The sequence below is a fragment of the Humulus lupulus genome, chromosome 7 (assembly GCF_963169125.1).
Source record: "Humulus lupulus chromosome 7, drHumLupu1.1, whole genome shotgun sequence".
NCBI classification, from domain to species: domain Eukaryota; kingdom Viridiplantae; phylum Streptophyta; class Magnoliopsida; order Rosales; family Cannabaceae; genus Humulus; species Humulus lupulus.
In genome coordinates, this window is record NC_084799.1 from 142,364,410 (window position 1) to 142,377,721 (window position 13,312).

Sequence of the window (13,312 nt, forward strand, 5' to 3'; positions counted from 1 at the left end):
GCTCCCTTGTTGCTTATGTGTTACTTGTTTATTATCTTCGTTGCGCCACTACGTGCCACTTTCCTTGTTGTGTGCTTTGTGTTGTGTGGACGTTCCCAAAAATGACTTGTTTTATTCTTGCTCATACTTCGTTATTGCCTGTTGCATGTTCGCGATGTGTATGTGGTTAACCACTGAGTTTGTTTGCCTGCAGGTGTGTGTTGTAGGCTGACTTGCTAGCTTGAAGTGTCTGCAAGTGCCACACGTTCCGTCTACTTGGAGTACCCAAATAGCCGGCCCATGACAGTTGATGTTAGAGCCAAGTTAGAAGGAGCTTGGAAAAACACACTAATGGTGAGCAACACTCAAAGGATCGAAGCACTTAAGAAGCGTGTGGGGGAATTAGATGGCCTAGATGAAAGGGTCATGGATCTTTCCTCTGCAAGTCATAACTTTGGATCGTCAGATGCAAACAATCGCATAGCTGCGCTAGAGAAGGAAAATGATGTTCTCCTATCCAGAATAATCGCGTTGGAGCAAAGAAACACTCCAACAAGTACTTCTGTTTCCCCTCGGTGGGAAGAGCGCATTGCGGCAGTGGAGCGCATGCTGAAGGAACAACAAGTTTCCATAAATGACACTACAGAAGACTGTAGGGAGGCAGTTGGCGTGCTGAGAGAAGAAATGGCTGAGCTAACTGCCAAGGTAAACCTAACCATGTGAGCGGTTGGGAATGCCCCTACAACAGGGCTAATAGGTATGGAATATGGCCGAGTTAAAGTGCCCGAGCTGAGGCCCTATAACAGGGCCAGAGACGCAAAGGACTTGGAAAATTTCCTCTTCGACATGGAACACTATTTTAGAGTCGTGCGAGCCGATTTGGAAGAAGGAAAGGTCTCCATGGCTACCATGTACTTGTCTGGGGATGCCAAGGTGTGGTGAAGGACAAAGAATAACGACATAGAGAATGGTAGGTGCACCATCACATCTTGGGTAGACTTGAAGAGAGAATTAAAGACGCAATTTCTGCCAGAAAATGTCACCTACATGGCTCGACACCAGTTGAGAGAGCTTAAACAAGTTGGGACAGTCCGAGAATATGTGAAGAAGTTTTTGGGACTAATGGTCGACACAAAGGACATGTCCTAAGTAGACAGGTTCTTCTGCTTTCTCGAGGGATTGAAATCGTCGGCCAAGCAAGAACTTCAAAGACAGCGTGTGTCTAACCTAGCCACCGCTCAAGCTGCTGCTGAACGCTTAACAGACTACAATCCGGAGAGCAGCCTGTCGAAAAGGGGTACCCCTCCAACCAGCTCAAGTAACACTGGGAGTAAGAAGTCTGGGAAGTCATGGCAGGGCAAGAGTGGGGGAGAGAAGAGGACAACAGAGTCCAGTTCTTCCAGCGGTACATATGCTGTTGCAGGGAGGAAGCCGCTAGCTTGTTGGCTCTGCAAAGTCCCACATAAGTCGGTAGTTTTCCCTTACAGGGGCAAGTTGAATGCCCTTATTGGCCAAGAAGAATAGGGCGAAGGAGAAGAGGAGGATGAAGAGTATGCGCGCATGGGCACTGTCCGACTGTTGAATGCTCTCAAGAAACATGGTGAAAAAGGGAAGAAGGCCCTGGGAAGGGGCTAATGTTCGTGGAAGCCACCATCAACAGTAAGCCCGCCAAAAGCATGATGATTGACACGGGCGCCACCCATAACTTCATCTCAGAACTCGAAGCACAGTGACTGGGACTAAAACTGGAGAAAGATGCAGGCCATATGAAATCAGTAAACTCCAAGGCCTTGACCACAACTGGAGTGGATAAAGGCATACAAGTTAAAATCAACACGTGGGAGGGACAGACTGACTTAGTGGTGGCCCATATGGACGACTTCGATGTAGTTTTGGGGATGGACTTCCTAATCGAGAAAGGTACCATCCCAATTCCTGCCACTGGGAGCTTGCTCATAATGGGAGAGACTCCTTCAATCGTTCTCGCAAAGGTGAAACCACCCCCTGCTGTGAAGCTTCTATCAGCTTTACAGTTCAAGAAGGGTGTGAAGAAGCAGGAGCCCACTTATGTTGCAGTACCCACTGTGTTCGAAGAATCAGTGGAAGAGATTGTTCCACTAGAAATTACGAGGGTCTTGAAGATGTATGGGGATGTGATGCCAGATAAACTCCCCAAAGCCTTGCCATCAAAGAGGGGGATTGATCACCAGATAGAGCTGGTGCCGGGGGCGAAACCTCCAACAAAAGTTCCTTACAGAATGGCACCCCCTGAGCTAGAAGAGTTGAGGAAACAACTAAAAGAGTTATTGGAGGCAGGCTTGATCAGACCGTCGAAGGCGCCATTTGGCACACCTGTTCTATTCTAGAAAAAGCACGATGGGAGCTTGAGACTGTGCATTGATTATGGGGCTCTCAACAAGGTGACAGTTCGCAACACCTACTCCATCCCTTTGATCGTTGATTTTTTCGACCAACTAAGTGGAGCCAAATACTTCACAAAGTTGGACTTGATATCAGGCTATTATCAGGTGAGGATCGCATATGGGGATGAACCAAAGACAATGTGCATTACTCGATGTGGAGCATTTGAGTTTTGAGTAATGTCGTTTGGGTTGACAAATGCACCTGCCACTTTCTGCACACTGATGAACCAAGTATTCCACGAGTATCTAGAAAAGTTTGTGGTGGTGTACTTGGATGATATTATGGTTTATAGTGCCACGATTGAAGAGCATCAAGAACATTTGGCTCAAGTGTTTCAGAAGTTGATAGAGAACCAGCTATATGTGAAGCACGAGAAATGCTCATTTGCACAGGAGAGCATCAAGTTCCTAGGCCACGTTGTGGAACATGGCCGAATTTGTATGGATCTGGAGAAGGTGAGGGCAATCCAAGAATGGAAATCCCCCACAAACGTGAAAGAACTTCGCTCTTTCTTGGGCCTAGCCAACTACTATAGACGATTTGTGGACGGCTACTCAAGAAGAGCGACACCCTTGACCGAGCTACTGAAAAAGGGTGTCCCTTGGCCGTGGACTGACAAGTGTGCTGAAGCATTCAGGAGTTTGAAGGAAGCCATGATGAAGGATCCTGTCCTTGCCTTGCCAGATGTTAGCAAGCCCTTTGAAGTACAGACAGATTCCTCAGATTATGCTTTGGGAGGAGTACTAGTACAAGAAGACCACCCGGTAGCATATGAGAGTTTCATGATGTCTGAAGCTGAGAGGCGGTATACTACCCAGGGGAAGGAACTCCTCACAGTTATCCATTGCTTGTGAGTGTGGAGACATTACTTTCTGGGGTCAAAGTTTGTGGTGAAGAAGGATGATGCAGCGGTTAGCCATTTCCTTACTCAGCTGAAACTGACCCCTAAGCAGGCTGGGTGGCAGGAGTTCGTGGCATAATTTGACTTCTGTTTTGAGCATAGGGCAGGATGCTTGAACCAAGCAGCTGACACCTTGAGTTGCAAAGTAGAATTGGCAACTCTAAAGATCTTGGCCAGTTTTTCGGCTAGCGTGATGAACACTCCACTCAAGGAGCGCATCAAAGAAAACCTGGAGAAAGACTCGGTTGTCAGAACCATCCTGAAGCTCGTAAAATAAGGCAAGACTCATCAGTTCTGGGTGGAGAATGATCTTCTATGGGCCAAAGGGGGTCTCTTGTATGTTCCGAAAGCTGGAGAATTGCGGAAGACATTACTAAGCGAGTGTCATGACACCTTGTGGGCAGGTCATCCAGGGTGGCAGAGAACGCATGCCCTTTTGAAGCAGGGATACTACTGGCCACAAATACAAGATGATGTAGTGGAGTACACCAAGACCTATCTCGTCTGTCAGTAAGACAAGGTCAATAGGAACAAGACACCTAGGTTGTTGGAGCCATTGTGAGTCCCAAACCGACCATGGGAGAGTGTGTCGCTTGACTTTATCACCAGCCTACCGAAGATGGGAGATTTAAGTGTGATCTTGGTGGTCGTGGACAGATTCTCGAAGTACGCAACATTCATCCCGATGTCGAAGTACTGTTCGGCAGAGGAGACAGCCCGACAATTCTTTAAGCATATTGTCAAATATTGGGGAGTGCCCTAGAACATTTTTAGTGACCGCGATGGAAGATTCACTGGGATCTTTTGGTCCGGACTATTCAATCTCTTCTGGTCACAATTGAACATATCCTCAAGCTACCATCCACAGATAGATGGGTAGACAAAAAGATTCAACAGGATGTTGGAGGAGTACTTGCGCCACTTTGTCAATGCCAATCAGAAGAATTGGCCGCAACTACTCAATGTAGGTCAATTTTGCTTCAACTCTCAAAAGAGTTCTTCAACAACCACTGTTGCCCCACACAGTGGATGAATACTGCGGTCAAAACCCGCAAGCCTTTCACTTTACAAAAGAATGGAAGAAAGCGACAGAGATTGCCTGAGCTTATTTAGAAAAAGCATCAAGAAGAATGAAGAAGTGGGCAGATCAGAAGCGCAGACCACTGGAGTTCAAAGTAAGTGACTTAGTGTTAATCAAGCTGAGGTCTGAATAGTTGAGATTCTGAGGAGACAATGACATTAGACTCGTTCGCAAGTATGAGGGTCCGGTCTCAATCATCTCAAAAGTTGTCCTAACTTCCTACAAAGTCGACCTGCCAGCATGGATGAAGACACACTCGTTCCTTCACGTTAGCAACTTGAAGCCGTATCATGAAGATCTAGCAAATCCAAAGCGCAACAAGTCAACCAGAGGTGGAACCATCATTCAGCCAAGGAGCAAGCGTCAACTTGAAGAAATCTTGGCGGAAAGGACGGTCACCACTGACCGTAAAAAGCATAAAGAGTATCTAGTAAAATGGAAGGGGCTCGCAGATGACGAGATCTGCTGGGAGAGGGCGGAAGACTTGAAGAAGCTCACACAGAAGATTGAAGATCTAAAAACTCCTTCATCGAGGACACCGAAGAATTGAGTGGGGGAGAGTGTGGCGACCTGCCCCTTTGGCACACCCACATGGGCCCATTTTGTAAGTGAGCATGCCTTGGTGGTTGATCATTAGTCAAGTCTTGCACCAAGAAACCTCGTGGGAGAGGGTAGTGGTAGTTTTGTAATTATGCATATGTCTCCCAGACAAAAATCATATATGTTACTGGGTGACCTTGTATCCCTAGAAGGCTCCTTAGGGGGAGGTGACCTGGTGATTTAGGGAAGCACCATGGCCATCAGCAGATAGGGGCCAAAGCTGTGTACACCCTTGCCCTATCAAGGATATATATTAATAAAATGATGTTTATCCACACTTGCCCCTATGTTCTCCCTTGTTGCTTATGTGTTACTTGTTTATTATCTTTGTTGGGCCACTGCGTGCCACTTGCCTTGTTGTGTGCTTTGTGTTGTGTGGACATTCCTAGAAATGACTTGCTTTGTGCTTGCTCATACTTCGTTATTGACTGTTGCATGTCCACGATGTGTATGTAGCTAACCACTAAGTTTGTTTGCATGCAGGTGTGTGTTGCAGGCTGACTTGCTAGCTTGAAGTGTCTATAAGTGCCACACGTTCTGTCTACTTGGAGTACCCAAATAGCCGGACCGTGACACCGGGCAGTCTTTTCCTCCTTGTTGGTCGTTGTCATCTTTTTCTTTCGACTGGTCGGTGTGATGACCATCAGCTTTATCACAACCATGCCCATCTTTGAAGTGTGAAGCTCCTTTACTTCGAGGAGTTCTGGTTTGTTCCTTCCCAGGTGGAGTCTTTTTATTGCCCGATCGGTGACTCTTGGATCTAGAAGTTTTTGATCGGTGGCTCCTAGAGAGGGTTCTAGAGTTACCCCTTTGAGTCGAGGCACTGCCAGATCGGACCCCATCATCTTCCCGGCTAGGAGGGTTGCTCCCTCTTCTGTAATATCCTTGAGAATTGGGTTTATCAGTGGTTTTTCGACCAGCATCCGTAGTCTTTGCTCCTTGGGTAGCTGCTCCTCACTCTGCAGCTTGGGCATTGGCGTGGGTAAACTGCGTAGCCGCCTCTAGAGTGAGTGCAGCTTCGCAGTGTCGCCTATCAGCCTCCTCCTGCCGTGGTCTAATCTCTTCGCTCCTGGCGTCCATCTCCCATCTTTCCTGCTCAAACGCAGCTTTCTGTCTAGCCTTCTCTTCAATGAATGACTCCTGCCGGGCGTTGAATTGCGCCATCTCCTCTTGGAAGGCCCCCATGGCTTCCTGGAGTTATTCGACCTCTGGAGTCATCTCCTCGAGAAAGACCCTAGGCTCATTCTCATGGTCTTGAGGGCCAGGACCTTCTGATCTAGTAGGCTCTTTAGATGAGCCTGGCGTCTTGGAGGCTGCATTGGTGTTCTTGGGCACATAATCATACGGTAATTGTGTGTTTTTCTCTTCAGGCTCATAATGAAAGCACCAAAATGTTGACCACGATTTTGGCCAACGACGAGTAGACGTCAAAACTACAGTAAACCTTCAAAAGAAAAAATGACACTAATGATTTTTATAGTGGTTCAACCCCAATATGTTGGTAATAGCCTAATCCACTTAGAGTTATGATTTATGGATCTACACTCAAGATCAGATGAACCTGTGTTAACTAGGTTTCTTAAGTGTAAATGAAAAGAATACAATATTTCTCTCAAAATACAAATACTCTCTTAGGAAAATCAGAATTCGAATCCCTCAATGATGCCATGAGCTTTGTATTTATAGGCCCAGGATCGTACAAACTGAAATCCCTCATCATCAGGATACTTATGCTACTCTCACAATATTTAATTAATAATAAAAGTTAAAATAAAACAATATGCGATTTCTTTGGGATAATCTAAGAGATTCCCGCGTAGGTACGACTAATTCTAGCCGAAACTGTTACTGGAATTTCACTGCATAATGATGATCTGTCTTGTCGGTCAACTTCACTTCTTGAAGAAAGACTGGTTGCCCAAAACACTCGAACGGGCCAAAACAGCGGACTGGTCGACTATGCTCTCCACTGGTCGGCCAAACACTTCATTTGTAGGCCAAACATTTAACTGGTCGGCCAAACACTTAACTGGTCGGCCAAGACAGGTGACTGGTCAGCCAAACACTTAACTGGTCGGCTAAGACAGGTGACTGGTCGGGCAGATCACTTCTAAACCAGAGAAGCAATTTCCATGTCAATAATATCACTAGATTGATCTAAAACCTTTGACCCGGCCATTTCTTGCCCCCCGTCACTTTTATTGCCACGTCATCATTTTAAAATTTTGGGGATAACACCCAGAATGAGAGAGAAAGTGAAGTGTACCTTATCATAGACCTAACCATGTCCAACAAGGTCATGTTTCTTCTTTTTGAAACACCATTTTGTTGTGGCATTCCAGGTGCTGTGAGTTGTGATAGAAGACCATGGTCCAACATGAAATCATTGAATTCTAAATCCAAATATTCACCGCCTCGATCTGATTGAAGTGTTTAAGAGTCTTACGTAACTGCTTCTCAGCCTCAGCTTTGAAGTCTTGAAACTAGCCAAGGGTTTCTGACTTCCTTAGCATTAGGTAAGTATGACCATATCTTGAGTAGTCGTCAATGAAAGTGATGAAGTACATTGATTGGATCACATGCATTGCTATGTACAAGTTCTAATGGTTCTTTAACTCTATTTCCTTTTGCTAAGAAAGAACATTTTGTCATTTTTCCTTTTATACTAGACTCACAAAACGAAAGAGTTCCAACAATTAGTTATCTCAATGGAAAATCTTTTGTTAGCCGATTTATTCTGTCTAGACCAATAAGACCTAGTCTAAGATGCCAAAGATATGTGTCATCCTCATTTGGAACTTTTTTCTTTTGTTACCTTTCAGTTTAACCACTTTAAATAATTCAGAGTTATTTGGTGATCGTTCAGTAGGTTTGATCATATACAGTCTGTTTGTTTGTTTCACTTAACAAATTTTGAAACCATTCTTCGAAATAACAATTGCATTATTATCAAAATATTGTTCATGCAACATAGATAAAGAAACTATGTTTCTCGAAAATCAAGGAATAAAATAAACATTATTCAAAATACGAAAATTGTTCCCAAAATATAAATGGATTGTTCCCAATGCTCTTGCTAAAATGAGTGCTCCATTTCCAACTTGCATAGTCACCTCGCCATCAGCAAGTTTCCTTGATGACTCAAGTATCTACATAGAAGAACAAACATGGTTATTGATTCCCGAATCTAAACTCCAAGATGACATATCGTCTTCCACTATAAAAGCTTCAAGTACAGGCAATTCATATTTACCTTTCTTTTTTCCGCTCAATGAGAGAATTTATACAGTTTCTCTTCCAGTTACCAACTCTACAATGGAAACAATTTCCAATAGGTTCCTTCTTTTTGGAGTAATTGTTATTCTTGTTCTCCTTGGCGTTTGGTGCCTTCTAGCCTTTCTTGGACTTCTTGCCCTTACTCTTGTCCTTGTCATTGTTCTTCTTCCTCATCTTGGTTTTATCTTAGAGGTTGAAGGTTTCTCCTTTGTCACATTTTCCTCTATCTCTTTAGTTATGGTTTTGTTAAGAGACTCAAATGTGTGTAGTTAATTCAACAGGTGGGTAATGTTGAAGTCCAACTTATTCACAATGTAGTTGGTTGTGAACACAGAGAAAGCATGAGTAAATGATTCAAGTATGATGTATACTTGTGTATGCTCATAAATTCTAGCCCCATGTATTTCGGCTTAACGCATCACGTTAATCATGCCCAAGACATGTTCACACATAGAAACACCCTTCTTCATTTTAGTAGTCATGTAGGTTCTAGTAGCCTCATGTTTGCTTTGCTCAAATTGCTGCCCAAACATGGCCTGTAGAGATTTCATTATCTCAAAATTAGTTTCCATGGGTTCACGCTTTGTTCTAAGAACATCATTCATGCTCACATCCATGTAACACTTAGTCTTACTATTGGAATGAATTCATGCATCATATTTGTCCTGAATGTTTTTATGGGCATTTGCATCGGGCTCTTCAAAACATTCCTCTATTAGAAAAAAAGTATGGTTCTCTCAGATTAACATCAAATTTAGATTCGATTTCCATCTTATAGAATTATCACAATTAAGTTTTTCAAGTGATAGTAAAGCAGTAATATGATTGCCATCGTTCGACATTGCTGAAAGAAATAAAATACTAGAATTTTATAATTTAAAAAATGTCAATAATTTGGAAAGTAAATATGATGCATGATTGCAACAATTAATACACATAAACTTAACATTTACTATTCCACAATAAAACTACCCAACAAATAAAGTGTTGCCTTAGGGTCAGTCAAATTCATTTCAGATAGCCTATACAACAATCTTATCTTTATTATTTAAAATTTAAAACAACTCATATTTTCTCTTTTCAAAATAAAGTACCACTAGTTTGATCAAGATGCAATCACCCTCTACAAAATCTTCATTGTATCTTTGTATGTGTAACCCATTATTTCATAATTTATGACTTAACTTAGTTTATGTCGCCTTAGGGTCGGTCAAGCCTAAAATATATCACTCTTTCCTATCTTCGTAAGAAGCCTACCTTGGGACTAATATGACCAGAAACCTTCCTTAGGGGGGTGGAAACAAAGCCGCCTCGAGGCTCTAATCATGTTTCAAGGTGTTGTACTAATACTGTATAGTGAACCAAATTTTATTTATTTATTATTATTGTTATTTGTTTATATGTTAGGCTATTTAAATTTTAAATGTTTAATTTAATTTTAATTGTTTTTGTTTAATGTATTTATTTGTAAATTATTGTGCATGAATTTTGATTGTATGCATGTGTGTGCATGGTTAGTAGTGATAGACTTATGCACTACAAGAAATAAGATTTTTAGCTACTACGTTTTTAGCTACCAAATATCATTAGTAGCAATTAATCATATTTTGCCACTAATTTGTGGTAGCTAAATAATTTAGTTTTAAAATCTGAAAAAAGAAGACCAAATATTTCAACTACTAAATTTATTAGTAGCTAATTAATATTTTAGCTACAGTTTTTTTTGGTAGCTAAATCTATTGGCACCAAGATACAAAATTAACAAGTTTATATATTATTTGGCTACCATTTTATTTTGGTAGCAGAACAAACACTTTTAGCTACTATTTTTTTAGTAGCAAAACAAAAACTTTTAGCTTCTAATTTTTTTGTAGCAAAAAATAAATGTTTTACTAAAAAAAATGGGTACTAATTATTCAAACTATTAATATTATTGTTGACTGTGTTTTTAGCCAACGACGTGAGAACGTCAAAAATGACAAACCTTCAAGAGAATTCAAATGACACAGACAGTTTAATCAAGAAAAGTATATAACACACAAGATTTTTATAGTGGTTCAACCTCGATCAGTCGGTAATAGCCTAATCCACTTAGAGATTTGATTACTTTATCTACACTCAAGATCAGATGAACCAGTGTCAACTGAGTTTCTTCAGTGTAAATTCTCATAATACAAAAAAGTTCTCTCTCAAGAAAACGCACTTTCTCTCTCTAGAAAACTCAGACCCAAAATTCAAAATTGCCAAAAAAAAGAATCCTTTTCTGATCCCATTAACCCTCTATTTATAGGCTTGGGATCAGAAACTGATATCCCACTAGGATCGGGATATTTTATTACTCATATTATATTTAAATTACACAAAATATTCAAAATACAAAAGAATCCTCAATTTGAGCGAAGAATGAGAGATTCCCGCGCGTGCCCAGACCGATTCTTGTTGAAGCCGTTTCTGGGAATTTGACGTAGTCTGGTCCATTTGATTGATGAATATCGTCTTCTGGTTGAACACATGCATGCTGCATGCTGGACACATGCATACGGACCATACCCCTTAGAGTCTCCTCAGACCAAGGTCCGAACACACCTCTTGGCTCTCCTTGGACTAAGGTCCAATCACACCACTTGGGGCTCTCCTTGGACCAAGGTCCAATCACACAACTTGGGGCTCCTCGGACCATATCCTTGAGCTATCCTCGGACCAAGGTCCGATCACACTTCTTGGGGCTCCTCGGACCAAAGTCCGACCACACCCTCCTTGGCTCTCCTCGGATCAAGGTCCGACCGGACCTCTTGGGGCTACTCCTCGGACCAAGGTCCGACCACATCTCTTTGGAGTGCTCCTCGGACCAAAGTCCGACCTGGCACACCTTAGCCCAAGTACTCTCCTCGGGTGCACTTGGCTTGGTCATGGCATCTCTCAAGCAGTCCAAACTCTTCACTAATGTATTGGGCTACTGCTAAGCCAGATCACCCAACTATTCCATGCCACTTGTCATTTCTATTGCCACATCATCATTTTCAAATTTTGGGATAACATTTGCCCCCCAAGTTTATTATATGATACTTTCACAAAATAAAAAAATTTCTCCACAGTTGACGGCATTATATAAAAAATAACTGTTCATCTTCCCTCCATGCAGCAGACCACAACTTAGGCCACGATCACTGCAAAAAACTGTCCATGATCGTGGGGAGAAAAAATAGCCCCGGAATGCCAAGGTTCCAAAAATAAATAATAACTCCCACTTTTTTTCCTTTAAATAATCCCTACTCTTACACATTTTTCTTTACACAAGAAAATCACATTTTAAAAACCCTCCTTTTTCTTTCTTCTCTCTTGGCCGAACCTCTTGTCTTCTCCTTCCTTTGGCCGAATCTTCAAGGGACTTCAAGGGAAGCTCTTCATTTTTTCAAGCAATCTCCAAGCAAGTCAAAGGTTCTCCAAAGTTGAGTAAGATTTCTTCTCCATGCATTTACATTGTTGTTATTTTTTCAAAAATTTCATGAAAAACCCATGTCATGGCCGAAACCCCATTGATAGCTTTTTTCTTGAATTTGCTCATAAATGTCATAGGAATGTTTGTATAATGTGTTGGGTTGCTGTTTTGATGATGTTTGTGCTATGGGTAACCCAACATTACCCTTAATTTCATAGGAATTTCAAGAAAAATAGATCAATTTGGTATAAACCATGATTATGGGTTTTGGGGTTTTTGATAGCATAGAAAGTTTCAAGAACGTTGATGAACTTTTCAACTTCCCTTTTTTGATCTTGTGTTTGTATGTTTGGATGAAGAAATATGTTTATGTTAGGGAATCTAGGGCCTTGCTTTCTCGAATTGGGTTTTATGGTTAGAGTTTTTGGTGAGATTTTGGGGCATGAAAAATGGGTATTTTTAAGGAATTGGCTGATCGGCCATATATTTTCTGGGCAAACATGTGGTACGATCGGACCACATGCGCACTCCTCGGACTCCCTAGGTGCCTCTTATCCTCGGACACTCCATGTCTGATCGGACCTCTTTGGGCTGCTTGGTGCTGGGCTCCTCAGAGGTGCAAGGCAGCGCAGCCGCTCGGACGCTCAGACGCCACTCCGCTCGGATCGTTGGTGCTGGTCGGATGCTTCGGCATCAGCATTCGGTCACTCGAGCGCAACCGCTCGGACCAAACTCACACGTCTCCTCCTCGGTCACACGGCATCCGATCGGACATGTGATGGGCATTTGGCTGGCTTGCTTGGATGCACACGGCTGGGGCACGCTTTCTCCTCGGGCCTATGGTGTCTGACCAGACACACACTCCTAGCCCTCGTACGCGCCTCGTAGGATGCACAAGCCTTCCTTGGCACTAGGTAGTTTTAAACACTTAGGAAATTTCAAACATTTTTAGGCACTTTCAAGCACTAAAAATCTTTTTTCCATGCATGCTATATTTTTACCACTTAGTTAAATTTTTCTAAGTGTAAAAAGAAATTTGGTTCTTGTTGGATTTTATCTGTATGGTTACTCAACTCCCCATTTTTTATTTATTTTTGTAGATGAATCGCTCTGATTATAGGGGAGGTGAAAACCATACGGACTCCGACACTTCTATCCCGCAGTCAATCGAGACTCCTCTAAACAGCGATTCCTCATCAAAATCGTCCACCAGTTGTAATCCAGAGGACCGCCTTCGTCGCTTCAAGAGAATCCTTCCCCGCTCGGCCCTGTATTTCCTTCGCGAGGAATAGCTTCTCCAACAAGCTTCACAGTCGACGATGAGGGTGAAGAAATCTAATAGACTTCCCCAGGACCAAGCTCCACAAGTTGCGTGCAGAGCGGTGCAGAAGGTGGTGGAGCGCAGTGTCGCCCGTACTACAACTCCCTCAGAATCACCCTCCTCTTAGAAGTTTGCCACCATGATCTAGAATTTGGCCATTCAAAAGCCACGGAAGGGGAGAGAAGAAGAACCTTCCTGGTTCACTGCCCAGCCCTCAAAACTTAACCCCGGGTCATTCCATAAACACATCGAGGCTTTAGGTTTGAGTGGGGCGAACGTGATATGCCCGGG